This window comes from Bos indicus, chromosome 20 (assembly GCF_029378745.1).
Source record: "Bos indicus isolate NIAB-ARS_2022 breed Sahiwal x Tharparkar chromosome 20, NIAB-ARS_B.indTharparkar_mat_pri_1.0, whole genome shotgun sequence".
In the NCBI taxonomy this organism is placed as follows: domain Eukaryota; kingdom Metazoa; phylum Chordata; class Mammalia; order Artiodactyla; family Bovidae; genus Bos; species Bos indicus.
The window spans coordinates 44,386,499-44,399,586 of NC_091779.1; positions in this window are offsets into that span (position 1 = coordinate 44,386,499).

The following is a 13,088-nucleotide window of genomic DNA, read 5'->3' on the forward strand; positions in this document are numbered from 1 at the left end:
TGTCAGTTGCTTAATTTGCTATTATTTTCTCCATCCTGCTTTAATTATTTAATTATTGATATATACATGGGAGACAGCATTTATCTTATCAGAATAGACTGAGATGGTGAAGAATCCACCTGCAATGCAGGAGACAGATCTAGGTTTGATCCCTGGGTCAGCATGATACCCTGGAGAACGGAATGTCTACCCACTCCAGTATTCATGCCTGGAGAATCCCATGAACAGAGGAGCCTGGTGGTCTACGGTTCATGGGGTTGCAAAGAGTCAGACATAATTGAGTGACAAATGCTTTCACTTTCACTTGAAGGACAGCATTTAACTTAATCAGAAAAGACTGGCCCTCAACTTGAAGCACCTGGGTGTTTTATCCTGATTAATATCTCTGTTCCAATTATAAAAATTCAAGCCTCAATCACCCATGGTTGACTTTCACTCTGTGCTGTTATCCACATTCCCCTCATTTGAAAAATCACTACCGCTGTTACCTTTATACACAAATTACTCTATAAATTCTTCTCTGTTATCTCAAATCATCTCAGAAATTTTCTTTAACCTCTCTGTGTCATGAGCAAAGCCCTTGGGAACCTCCAGGAAAAATAAGACAGAACTTGTATAATGTCTGCATTCTCAGTCCTGACCGACTCTCTGTGACCCCATGGACTATAGCGTGCCAGGGTCCTCTGTCCGTGGAATTCTCCAGGCCAGAATACTGGAGTGGGTAGCCATTCTCTTCTCTAGGGGATGTTCCCAACCCAGGGATTGAACCCACATCTACTGCATTTGCAGGTTCTTTACCACTGCCACCTGGGAAGCCCAAGACAGAACTTAGGCACTAAAGTCTAACCTCTTCTTTTAGGTTTAGTCTAGTTTCACTTGCCCATAGGGAGCTGTGTGCAGAGGCCTTGGCCTTAACACACTGGGTTAGAGTTTCCAGCACACACCCACTCCCTATCTTGGCAGCGCATTTAGAAATGGCTCAAGATGGCAATGGTGTACCATGTGCAGAAGTGCTGCGACTTGAAGTGCTTCAGCCTGAAGTGCTCTGACCAACAAGACTGCAAGGACCCCGCATCTCCTTATGCAGATGAGAGTATGGATGATGAAAATCAGCAAAAACTTATAAGGGAAATTGTGTAAGCAAGGGAAAATGATCAGTGGAGCCTGATGGGAACAGTGTCTCTGTGCAGTTTGTCAGATACCAGAATGAGCTTTCAGCTTTCTCAGACCTGGGGCAAGTTAAAATTCAGGAAACTGTAGGGAAGAGAGAAGCCTGACGAATGTCTGGTTAAGACAAAACAGAAGGCATGAATGGGCAACTGAGAGCATTCAGTCAGTGGGGATGAAAATCTTCTCTACTCCAGGAAATGTGGTTTCTCTGCTCAAACTAGACCATGATGGGCAGGGGCTACTTGGTTTGTAGACCAAGGGAAACTTTACTAACACCAAATCCTCTGCAATCCCACCTTCCCCTGTGGGGAAACATTCTGAAACATCATCCCGGCAAAAGCCCATTAACAGCTCTCAGGAACTAAAACTAGAATCATCTGGGTAATAGATTAAGGTCTCACCTTTTTCTTTCCCTTTGTGCTTCAGTCTCACTTACTCATGGGGTGCCGCTTGCAGAGGCCTTGCACCTGACACTTCAGGTCAGAGTTCCTAGTGCAAAAGTGCACTTGACACTTCGGCTCTGGGACACTCAAGGCGGCAGTGGTGGGCTGTGTGCCGAGGAGATGCTGCACCCCTCACTGAGCTGAAGCCTGAGCAGCTCTGCTGTGCGCCTGCCCTGCTCGCACCTCCTCCCAGACAAGATCCCCATTAAGCAGCCCCGCCCACCACCTGTGGAGAACGCATGACCTCTACAGAGTACAAACTCACACCTTCTCATTTTTTGATTTACAAAGCAGAAACAGAAACACAGACTACAGAATAAAATGTATAGACACCAAGGGGAAGAAAGGGGTGGACGAATTAGGATTAACATATGCATAACACTGTGCATAAAATAGATAACTAATGAGAAACAAAGAAAGAATAAAGATTTCTTTTGCTTCTGAAGCAAACTAGGTCACTTCTATTGATTCAGCTACACTGGGCAGAGGGCTTCCCAGGTGGTGGTGGTGCTGCTGCTGCTAAGTCACTTCAGTCGTGTCCGACTCTGTGTGACCCTATAGACAGCAGCCCACCAGGCTCCCCCATCCCTGGGATTCTTCAGGCAAGAACACTGGAGTGGGTTGCCATTTCCTTCTCCAATGCATGAAAGTGAAAAGTGAAGGTGAAGTCACTCAATCGTGTCCGACCCTCAGCGACCCCATGGACTGCAGCTTTCCAGGCTCCTCAGTCCATGGGATTTTCCAGGCAAGAGTACTGGAGTGGGATGCCATTGCCTTCTCCGCCAGATGGTGCTAGTGGTAGAGAATCCCGCCTGCCAATGCAGGAGACATAAGAGATGGGAGTTTGATCCCTGGGTGGGGAAGATCCCCTAGAGGAGGGCATGAGAACCCACCCTAGTATTTTGCCTGGAGAACCACATGGACAGAGGAGCCTGGTAGGCTACAGTCCAAAAGGTTGCAAAGAGTTAGACACAACTGAAGCGACTTAATATGCATGCACACTGGGTAAAAGGTTCCTTGTTGGGGCCTGGCATGAAAATGCCAGTAATCCTTGTTTCGATTAAACTTGGCACTCCCCTGAGTAGTTTACTTTCTATACTGGACATCTGAGGCTTTTTTATTTTATTTTTTTTTACCAAATATAATAAATTATCATAGAAAAACCATTATCTTTCATAAATATCTATTATTGCAATCATTCAATCTGTAGCTCACTTTGTGATTGATCAAATTTCAAGCAACTAAGCTAAAATACAAGGATCAGTTTTTATTTTTATGAAGTGTAAATATGTTACTAGTCTTTATGATGATGATGTATCTAACTCAAACTTAATGAGGTACCTATTTTATAGCATGAATGCTCATTAACATAAAAGTGTGGTTAATTTTACAGTACTACTGACATTTGCACTCTTACAACTAGTGACTATTTTCATAATTTTTATATATGTAGATGTGTGATTTTTATTGAAAAATTGCAATTGCTGATATTATTGATTTGTATTTTAAATATCTTTAAGTGAGTGAAGTCGCTCAGTCGTGTCCGACTCTCTGATCCCATGGACTAACAAGGCTCCTCCATCCATGGGATTTTCCAAGCAAGAATACTGGAGTGGATTGCCATTTCCTTCTCCATTAAATATCTTTAGTTTATAAGAAAAAAATCAAGATGAATTTTAAATATTGATAAGTTGACATTTATTTCAAGGTTATTTAAAAGAAGAGGAAGTGAAGAAAAATGGAAGAAAGTGTGATGAAATGTGAAGGAGGCACAAGACAGGAGGCAGGATATCAGGGTTGTACTCCCATATCTAGCCACTGTGTTGGCCCAAGTCTTTCTGACATTCACTTCCTTTGAACTTATGATGGGGATTTCTAATATGATTAAGCAGGAAAATGACTTCTGGTTGTGATCACTTTCATGTAGCCCACTGAACTGTTTTCAAAAGATTCGTGAATTTCATGAGGTGTTTTCTGTTTTATTTTGTGCAATTTTTGCCCTGTTTTGTTTTGTTTTAAAGAGAAATTCTGTGTTGATATACTGTTGTTTTGCAATATCTGAAAATAAATGTACAGTTCTGAGAAAAACAAATTTATAACTTTGAAAGGGATATCAAAGGTTTAAAAGGTTACAGACAATACTTGCTATCAGAGGGCAAAGGGAATGTTGGAATACACACTGTTATCTCTGTTTATACAGCAGGCAGGGAATCAGCCAGGTCCTTCAGTGATGGAGGAGGAGATGTCCTGAGCTAGGATGAGCTGCAGCTGGAGGTTTTGTTGTGGGCAGAGCTGGCCTCACCTGACAGCATCTGTTTCCTGGATAACACTGTTTCTTCTTGATTCTTGAATTTAAAGCTTGATGGGGAAGGCAGAAGGGATGACTTCAACTTTTTCCTTCTACTATAGCCACCATCTCCATTCTTTACCTTTATTTTTTTCATAAAAAAACAAAAACAAAACAAAACAAAAAAACACCTACTGGCCTCTTTGCAACACCCACAATGACTTCCTGCTTTGGTTAAGGCAGTAAAAACATTCCACTATCTTCTAAAGTCAAGAGAAGAAAATTAGAAGGAAAAAAAAGCATGTTTTCTTGTTATTCCATCTCCTTGGGGTGGGGGAGAGAACTCATGTTCTTTGAGAAAGAGAAAATGCCATATTGAACAGTGCTATAAAGTTTCTTAAATTCAATCCTAAATCCCACATAACCTTCACTGTCTGAAACAAATCTAAAAAGGAAAATTCAAAAGAATATCAAATTACTTTGCTCTAAAAATAGCAACACAGGGACCATTGAGAGGGTCAGCAGCATGGCTTCATTCAGTGATATTTATGTTGTCCTATGCTGCTTCTGCCAATAGAACAAGATGCCTCTAGATCCTCTAGATGTTTGAGATGGTTCTCTAGTTGCTCAACATTAAACTGAGTAATTACACTCCAGTGCCTGACTCTGCAGATGGCAGCTCTTTGGGTGTTAAAGTACAAGTACAGCAACTTCTTCTCTCGTTCTCTCTTGAGGATGACCTAGCTTCCTGTATTGCAACTATGTTGAAGTACATTGGAATGCCTAATTTTATATAAAAAGCATCTATACTGCTGCTACTGCTAAGTCCCTTCAGTTGTATCCGACTCTGTGCGACCCCATAGACGGCAGCCCACTAGGCTCCCCTATCCCTGGGATTCTCCAGGCAAGAACACTGGAGTGGGTTGCCATTTCCTTCTCCAATGCATAAGAGTGAAAAGTGAAAGTGAAGTCGCTCAGTCATGTCCGACTCTCAGCGACCCCATGGACTGTAGCCCCCCAGGCTCCTCCATCCATGGGATTTTCCAGGCAAGAGTACTGGAGTGGAGTGCCATTGCCTTCTCCGAAATGCATCTATAGCCTTTCACTATTCTTTCAAACTAGGTCGCTATCAATCATTTTGAAGGTTAAATATCCCTGAATCATGTATATGAGAGTGAAACAAATTCACCTTTTTTTTTTATCTTTCTTTCTTTTTGTGCTTTGAAAGGAACTGAAACTGAGACCTATCTATACATGCTATGGTAAAACAACTTTTGTGGCCTGAGCTAACATTATATTTCAGTTGTTCTTACACTGGTATTCCATAGACTGAGCTAAAACAGAAACCTATGTGTACATATATAATTAATATGCACAGTCCTTGTTTATTACTTTAGCCTATATTTTTCTCTTTCTTCCACTGCCTTATTTCCTCCAAAGTAAAGAGATTCAAATCATGACTACCACACACTCTCCACATCTTTCTTCCAGTAGTCTATATTTGTCGAATGGTAATCTAACCCAAAGGTAAAGCATGGTGGGCAAAAACAGTCCTTAAAAGTGACTTTGAAGGAGAACCTGATAAATATGCAAAGCAGCACATACTTAGTCTTCCTGTTGGGATGTTTATTAGAAGTAACAAAAACAGATTGCAGAGGAAGGGACACTTCCAAACTCATTCTACCAGGCCACCATCACCCTGATACCAAAACCAGACAAAAACAACACACACAAAAAAAGAAAACTACATGCCAATACCACTGATGAACATAGATGTAAAAGTGCTCAACATAATTTTAGCAAACAGAATTCAGCAATACATCAAAAAGCTCATACATCATGATCAAGTTAGGTTTATTCCAGGAATGCAAGAATTCTTCATTATATGCAAATCAATCAATGTGATACACCATACTAACAAATTGAAAGATAAAAACCATATGATAATCTTAATATAAGCAGAAAAGACTTTGAAAAATTCAGCACTCATTTATGATTAAAACTCTTCAAAAAATGGGCATAGAAGGAACCTACCTCAACATAGTAACAGCCATATATTATAAGCCTAAAACAAACATTATTCTCAATGGTGAAAAACTGAAAGCATTCTCCCTAAGATCAGGGACAAGACAAGGTTATTGTTCAACATAGTTTTGGAAGTCCTCAGATCAGTCGCTTAGTCCTGTCCGACTCTTTGCGACCCCCTGAATCCCAGCATGCCAGGCCTCCCTGTCCATCCCCAACTCCTGGAGTTCACTGAGACTCATGTTCATCGAGTCAGTGATTCCATCCAGCCATCTCATCCTCTATCGTCCCCTTCTCCTCTTGCCCCAAATCCCTCTCAGCATCAGAGTCTTTTCCAATGAGTCAACTCTTTGCATGAGGTGGCCAAAGTACTGGAGTTTCAGCTTTAGCATCATTCCTTCCAAAGAAATCCCAGGGCTGATATCCTTTAGGATGGACTGGTTGGATCTCCTTACAGTCCAAGGGACTCTCAGGAGTCTTCTCCAACACCACAGATTAAAAGCTTCAATTCTTCGGCACTTAGCCTTCTTCACAGTCCAACTCTCACATCCATACATGACCACAGGAAAAAACATAGCCTTCACTAGACGAACCTTTGTTGGCAAAGTAATGTCTCTGCTTTTGAATATGCTATCTAGGTTGGTCATAACTTCCTTCCAAGGGGTAAGTGTCTTTTAATTTCATTGCTGCAGTCACCATATGCAGTGATTTTGGAGTCCAGAAAAATAAAGTCTGACACTATTTCCACTGTTTCCCCATCTATTTCCCATGAAGTGATGGGACCGGATGCCATGATCTTCGTTTTCTGAATGTTGAGCTTCAAGCCAACTTTTTCACTCTCCACTTTCACTTTCCTCAAGAGGCTCTTTAGTTCCTCTTCACTTTCTGCCATAAGCGTGGTGTCATCTGCATATCTGAGGTTATTGATATTACTCCCGGCAATCTTGATTCCAGCTTGTCCTTCTTCCAACCCAGCATTTCTCATGATGTACTCTGCATATAAGTTAAATAAACAGGGTGACAATATACAGCCTTGACGAACTCCTTTTCCTATATGGATCCAGTCTGTTGTTCCGGTGCAGTTCTAACTGTTGCTTCCTGACCTGCATACAAATTTCTCAAGAGTCAGATCAGGTGGTCTGGTATTCCCATCTCTTGAAGAATTTTCCACAGTTTATTGTGATCCACATGGTCAAAGGCTTTGGCATAGTCAATAAAGCAGAAAGAGATGCTTTTTCTGGAATTCTCTTGCTTTTTCCATGATCCAGCGGATGTTGGCAATTTGATCTCTGGTTCCTCTGCCTTTTCTAAAACCAGCTTGAACATCAGGAAGTTCACGGTTCACATATTGCTGAAGCCTGGCTTGGAGAATTTTGAACATTACTTTACTAGCGTGTGAGATGAGTGCAATTGTGCAGTAGTTTGAGCATTCTTTGGCATTGCCTTTCTTTGGGATTGGAATGAAAACTGATCTTTTCCAGTCCTGTGACCACTGCTGAGTTTTTCAAATTTGCTGGCATATTGAGTGCAGCACTTTCACAGCATCATCTTTCAGGATTTGGAATAGCTCAACTGGAATTCTATCACCTCCATCCACTAGCTTTGTTCATAGTGATGCTTTCTAAGGCCCACTGGACTTCATATTCCAGGATGTCTGGCTCTAGGTCGGTGATCACACCATCGTGATTATCTGGGTCATGAAGATCTTTTTTGTACAGTTCTTCTGTGTATTCTTGCCATCTCTTCTTAATATCTTCTGCTTCTGTTAGGTCCATATCATTTCTATCCTTTATCGAGCCCATCTTTGCATGAAATATTCCCTTGGTATCTCTGATTTTCCTGAAGAGATCTCTAGTCTTTCCCATTCTCTTGTTTTCCTCTATTTCTCTGCATTGATCACTGAAGAAGGCTTTCTTATCTCTTTTGCTATTCTTTGGAACTCTGCATTCAGATGCTTATATCTTTCCTTTTCTCCTTTGCTTTTTACTTCTCTTTTCACAGCTATTTGTAAGGCCTCCCCAGACAGCCATTTTGCTTTTTGGCATTTCTTTTCTATGGGAATGGTCTTGATCCCTGTCTCCTATACAATGTCACGAACCTCATTCCATAGCTCATCAGGCACTCTATCTATCAGATCTAGGCCCTAAAATCTATTTCTCACTTCCACTGTATAATCATAAGGGATTTGATTTAGGTCATACCTGAATGGTCTAGTGGTTTTCCCTACTTTCTTCAATTTCAGTCTGGATTTGGCAATAAGGAGTTCATGGTCTGAGCCGCAGTCAGCTCCTGGTCTTGTTTTTGCTGACTGTATAGAGCTTCTCCATCTTTGGCTGCAAAGAATATAATCAATCTGATTTCGGTGTTGACCATCTGATGATGTCCATGTGTAGAGTCTTCTCTTGTGTTGTTGGAAGAGGGTGTTTGTTATGACCAGTGCATTTTCTTGGCAAAACTCTATTAGTCTTTGCCCTGCTTCATTCCGTATTCCAAGGCCAAATTTGCCTGTTACTCCAGGTGTTTCTTGACTTCCTACTTTTGTATTCCAGTCACCTATAATGAAAAGGACATCTTTTTTGGGTGTTAGTTCTAAAAGGTCTTGTAGGTCTTCATAGAACAGTTCAACTTCAGCTTCTTCAGCATTACTGGTTGGGGCATAGTCTTGGATTTCTGTGATATTGAATGGTTTGTCTTGGAAACAAACCAAGATCATTCTGTCGTTTTTGAGATTGCATCCAAGTACTGCATTTTGGACTCTTTTGTTGACCATGATGGCTATTCCATTTCTTCTGAGGGATTCCTGCCCACAGTAGTAGATATAATGGTCATCTGAGTTAAATTCATCCTTTCCAGTCCATTTCAGTTCACTGATTCCTAGAATGTCAACATTCACTCTTGCCATCTCTTGTTTGACCACTTCCAATTTGCCTTGATTCATGGACCTGACATTCCAGGTTCCTATGCAATATTGCTCTCTACAGCATTGGACCTTGCTTCTATCACCAGTCACATCCACAGCTGGGTATTCTTTTTGCTTTGGCTCCATCTCTTCATTCTTTCTGGAGTTATTTCTCCACTGATCTCCAGTAGCATATTGGGCACCTACTGACCTGGGGAGTTTCTCTTTCAGTATCCTATCATTTTGCCTTTTCATACTGTTCGTGGGGTTCTCAAGGCAGGAATACTGAGTGGTTTGCCATTCCCTTCTCCAGTGGACCACATTCTGTCAAATCTCTCCACCATGACCCGCCAGTCTTGGGTTGCCCCACGGTCATGGCTTAGTTTCATTGAGTTAGATAATGCTGTGGTCCTAGTGTGATTAGATTGACTAGTTTTGTGTGAGTATGATTTAAGTGTGTCTGCCCTCTGATGCCCTCTTGCAACACCTACTGTCTTACTTGAGTTTCTCTTACCTTGGGCATGGGGTAGCTATCTCTTCACAGCTGCTCCAGCAAAGCGCAGCCAATGCTCCTTACCTTGGACGAGGGGTATCTCCTCACTGCCACCCTTCCTGACTTTCAACGTGGGATAGCTCCTCTAGGCCCTCCTGTGCCGGCGCAGTTAGGGCGTTGGGTTGGTCCTCCCGGCCACCGCCCCTGACCTCGGACGCGGGGTAACTCCTCTTGTTGCTGCCCCTGACCTTGGACGCTGGGTATCTCCTCTTGGCCGCCCCCCTTGACCTTGGACGTGGGGTACCTCCTCTCAGCCATTCCTGCGCCACCGCAGTCTGGCACTCTTGGCCACTGCCCCTGACCTCGGACGTGGGGTAGCTCCTCTCGGCCACGCTTTAGCGCACCTGTCGCAGCCGCCTGTGCTTTAGCGTGCCCACTGCAGCCGCCCGCGCTTTAGTGTGCCCGTCGCAGCCGCTCGCGCTTTAGCTTGGAAGTCCTAGCTACAGCAAACAGAAGAAAAAGCAATAAAAGGAATACCGAACAGAAAAGAAGAAGTGAAGTTCTCACTGTTTGCAGATGGCAGGATGCTGTACACAGAAAATTCTAAAGATAGTATTAGAAAATTACTAGAGCTAATCAGTGATTTAGAAAAGTTGCAGGATACAAAATCACTTGCATTTTTATATACTAAAAATAAAAAAAAATCAGAAAGAGCAATTAAGGAATCAATCCCATTCACCACTGCAACAAAAAGAATTAAATATCTAGGAATAAACTTACCTAAGGAGACAAAAGAACTGTACACAGAAAATTATAAGAAAATAATGAAATAAATCAAAGATGGCATAAGTATATGGAGAGATATTCCAAATTCCTGGGTAGGAAGAATCAATATTGTGCAAATGACTAAACTACCAAACACAACCTACAGATTCAATGTGATCCCTATCAAACTACCAATGGCATTTTTCACAGAAATAGAACAAAAAATTTCACAGTTCATATGAAAACAGAAAAGACCCCACATAGCCAAAGAGTCTTGAGAAAGAAGAATGGAGCTGCAGGAATCAGCCTTCCTGACTTCAGATTACACTACAAAGCTACAGTCATCAAGACAGTTTGGTACTGGCATAAAAACAGAAATATAGACCAATATAACAAGACAGAAAGCCCAGAAATAAACCCATGCATCTAAGGGTACCTTATTTTTGACAAAGGAGGCAAGAATATACAATAGGGGCAAAGACAGCCTCTTCAATAAATGGTGCTGGGAAAACTGGACAGCTACATGTAAGACAATGAAATTAGAAACATTCCTAACAACATACACAAAGATAAACTCAAAACGGATTAAAGATCTAAATGTAAGACCAGAAACTTTTTATAAAACTCTTAAAGGAAAACATAGGCAGAATACTTTGATATAAATCAAAGCAAGATCCTCTATGACCCATCTCCTAAAGTAATGGAAATAAAAACAAAAGTAAACAAGTGGGACCTGATTAAACTTAAAAAATTTTTGCATAGCAAAGGAAACTATAAGCAAGGTGAAAGACAAACCTCAGAATGGGAAAAATAATAGCAAATGAAACAACTGACAAAGGATTAATTTCCAAAATATATAAGCAGTTCCTACAACTCAATGCTGGAAAGATAAAAAACCCAATCCAAAAGTGGGGGAAAGACCTAAGCAGACATTTCTCCAAAGAAGATGTACAGATGACTAACAAGCACATGAAAAGATGATCAATATCATTTATTATTAGAGAAATGCAAATCAAAACCACAATGATATATTACTTCACACCAGTCAGAATGGCCATCATCAAAAAATCTACAAATATAAATGCTGAAGTGGTCGTGGAGAAAAGGGAACACTCTTGCACTGTTGGTGGGAATGTAAATTGATACAGCTAATATGGAAAATGGCATGGAGATTCCTTGCTCCTGCTGCTGCTAAGTCGCTTCAGTTATGTCCGACTCTGTGCAACCCCAGAGAGGGCAGCCCACCAGGCTCCCCCATCCCTGGGATTCTCCAGGCAAGAACACTGGAGTGGGTTGCCATTTCCTTCTCCAATGCATGAAAGTGAAAAGTGAAAGTGAAGTCACTCAGTCGTGTCTGACTCTTAGGACCCCATGGACTGCAGCCTACCAGGCTCCTCCATCCATGGGATTTTCCAGGCAAGAGTACTGGAGTGGGGAGCCACTGTCTTCTCCGGGAGATTCCTTAAAACCTGGGAATAAAACCACCACAGGACCCAATAAATCTCACTCCTAGGCATATACCCTGAGAAAACCAAAATTGAAAAAGATACATGTATATCATTGTTCACTGCAGCACTATTTACAATAGCTAGAACATGAAAGCAATCTAGATGCCCATCAACAGATGAATGGCTAAAGAAGTTGTGGTACATATACACAATGGAATATTACTCAGCCATAAAAGGAATGCATTTGAGTCCGTTCTGATGAGGTGGATGAACCTAGAACCTATTATACAGAGTGAAGTGAGTCAGAAAGAGAAAGATAAAATCATATTCTAACACATACATATGGAATCTAGAAGAATGATACTGAAGAACTTATTTACAGGGCCAACAATGGAGAAACAGACATAGAGAATAGACTTATGGACATGGGGAGAGGGGAGGAGAGGGTGAGATATATGGGAAGAGTAACATGGAAACTTACATTACCATATGTAAAATGAACAGCCAACGGGAATTTGCTGCATGGCTCAGGAAGAGGAGTGGGATGAGGAGGCAGATGGGAGGGAGATTTAAAAGGGAGGGGAAATATATATACCTGTGGCTGATTCATGTCGAGATTTGACAGAAGACAACAAAATTCTGTAAAGCAATTTTCCTTCAATAAAAAAACAATAATAAAAAAAGAAGCAATGAAAAAGGAATGGAGTAAGCTTACGAATTCAGCATAGACATAGTGGATCAAAAAACATAAATGTATATTTCTTACTTTAAACAGTATTATTTTCATCATTTTTATTAATATGCAGATTTATTGTCTGTAGCCAATTAATGCATATTCACTGATACATTTTTGCATGGCATCATGGACATGCTAAAAATATAAAAAATGCTAATAAAGGTGTCCAAAGTGAAAAGCTATAAAAGATTAAAAGTTTCTTTATTTACCATTAATTAATTATAAGGCAAAGAAGAAAAATCACCACCTGTGCCTGTTCCTAATATTATGTTAATAAAACAATTAAAATTTTAATAGGAACAAATTTCTAAATGGGGCTATGGTTTTTTTGAATCATTACCATAGTATAAAATTAGGTTTCTTTATTTAGTGTTTAACAGCATTATAAAAATACACAAATTAGAGCTTTCAATCACCACACAACTGGAAGAGTTAGATAATGCCCAAGCACATTCTCTAAAAGTCATTCAATAAATTTAAAATAGGTTAATGTGTAAAAATTTATAGTAATAATTTTCTCTCCACATATATCTCTCCTGTTCCTAGCACTAGACACAAATATACATAATAAATAATTCTAAAGGGCCCTTTTCCCAAAATGATAGTGACAATGTTTGCCATTTACATGTAACAGAAGACAGTAAAAATTTTTGCATTTAAGTCTATGTTCTATGTTCGACATATATTTTAAACCTGTAACTCACAAGTTAGTTCTGAAAACATCTTTACTGCATTCTAAGAAATAGAATAAGTAGATTAAGTGCCCATTTCTTTACTTAATGTTATTTTGCAATAGTTGTCTTGTAGAAGATGTGATTACTT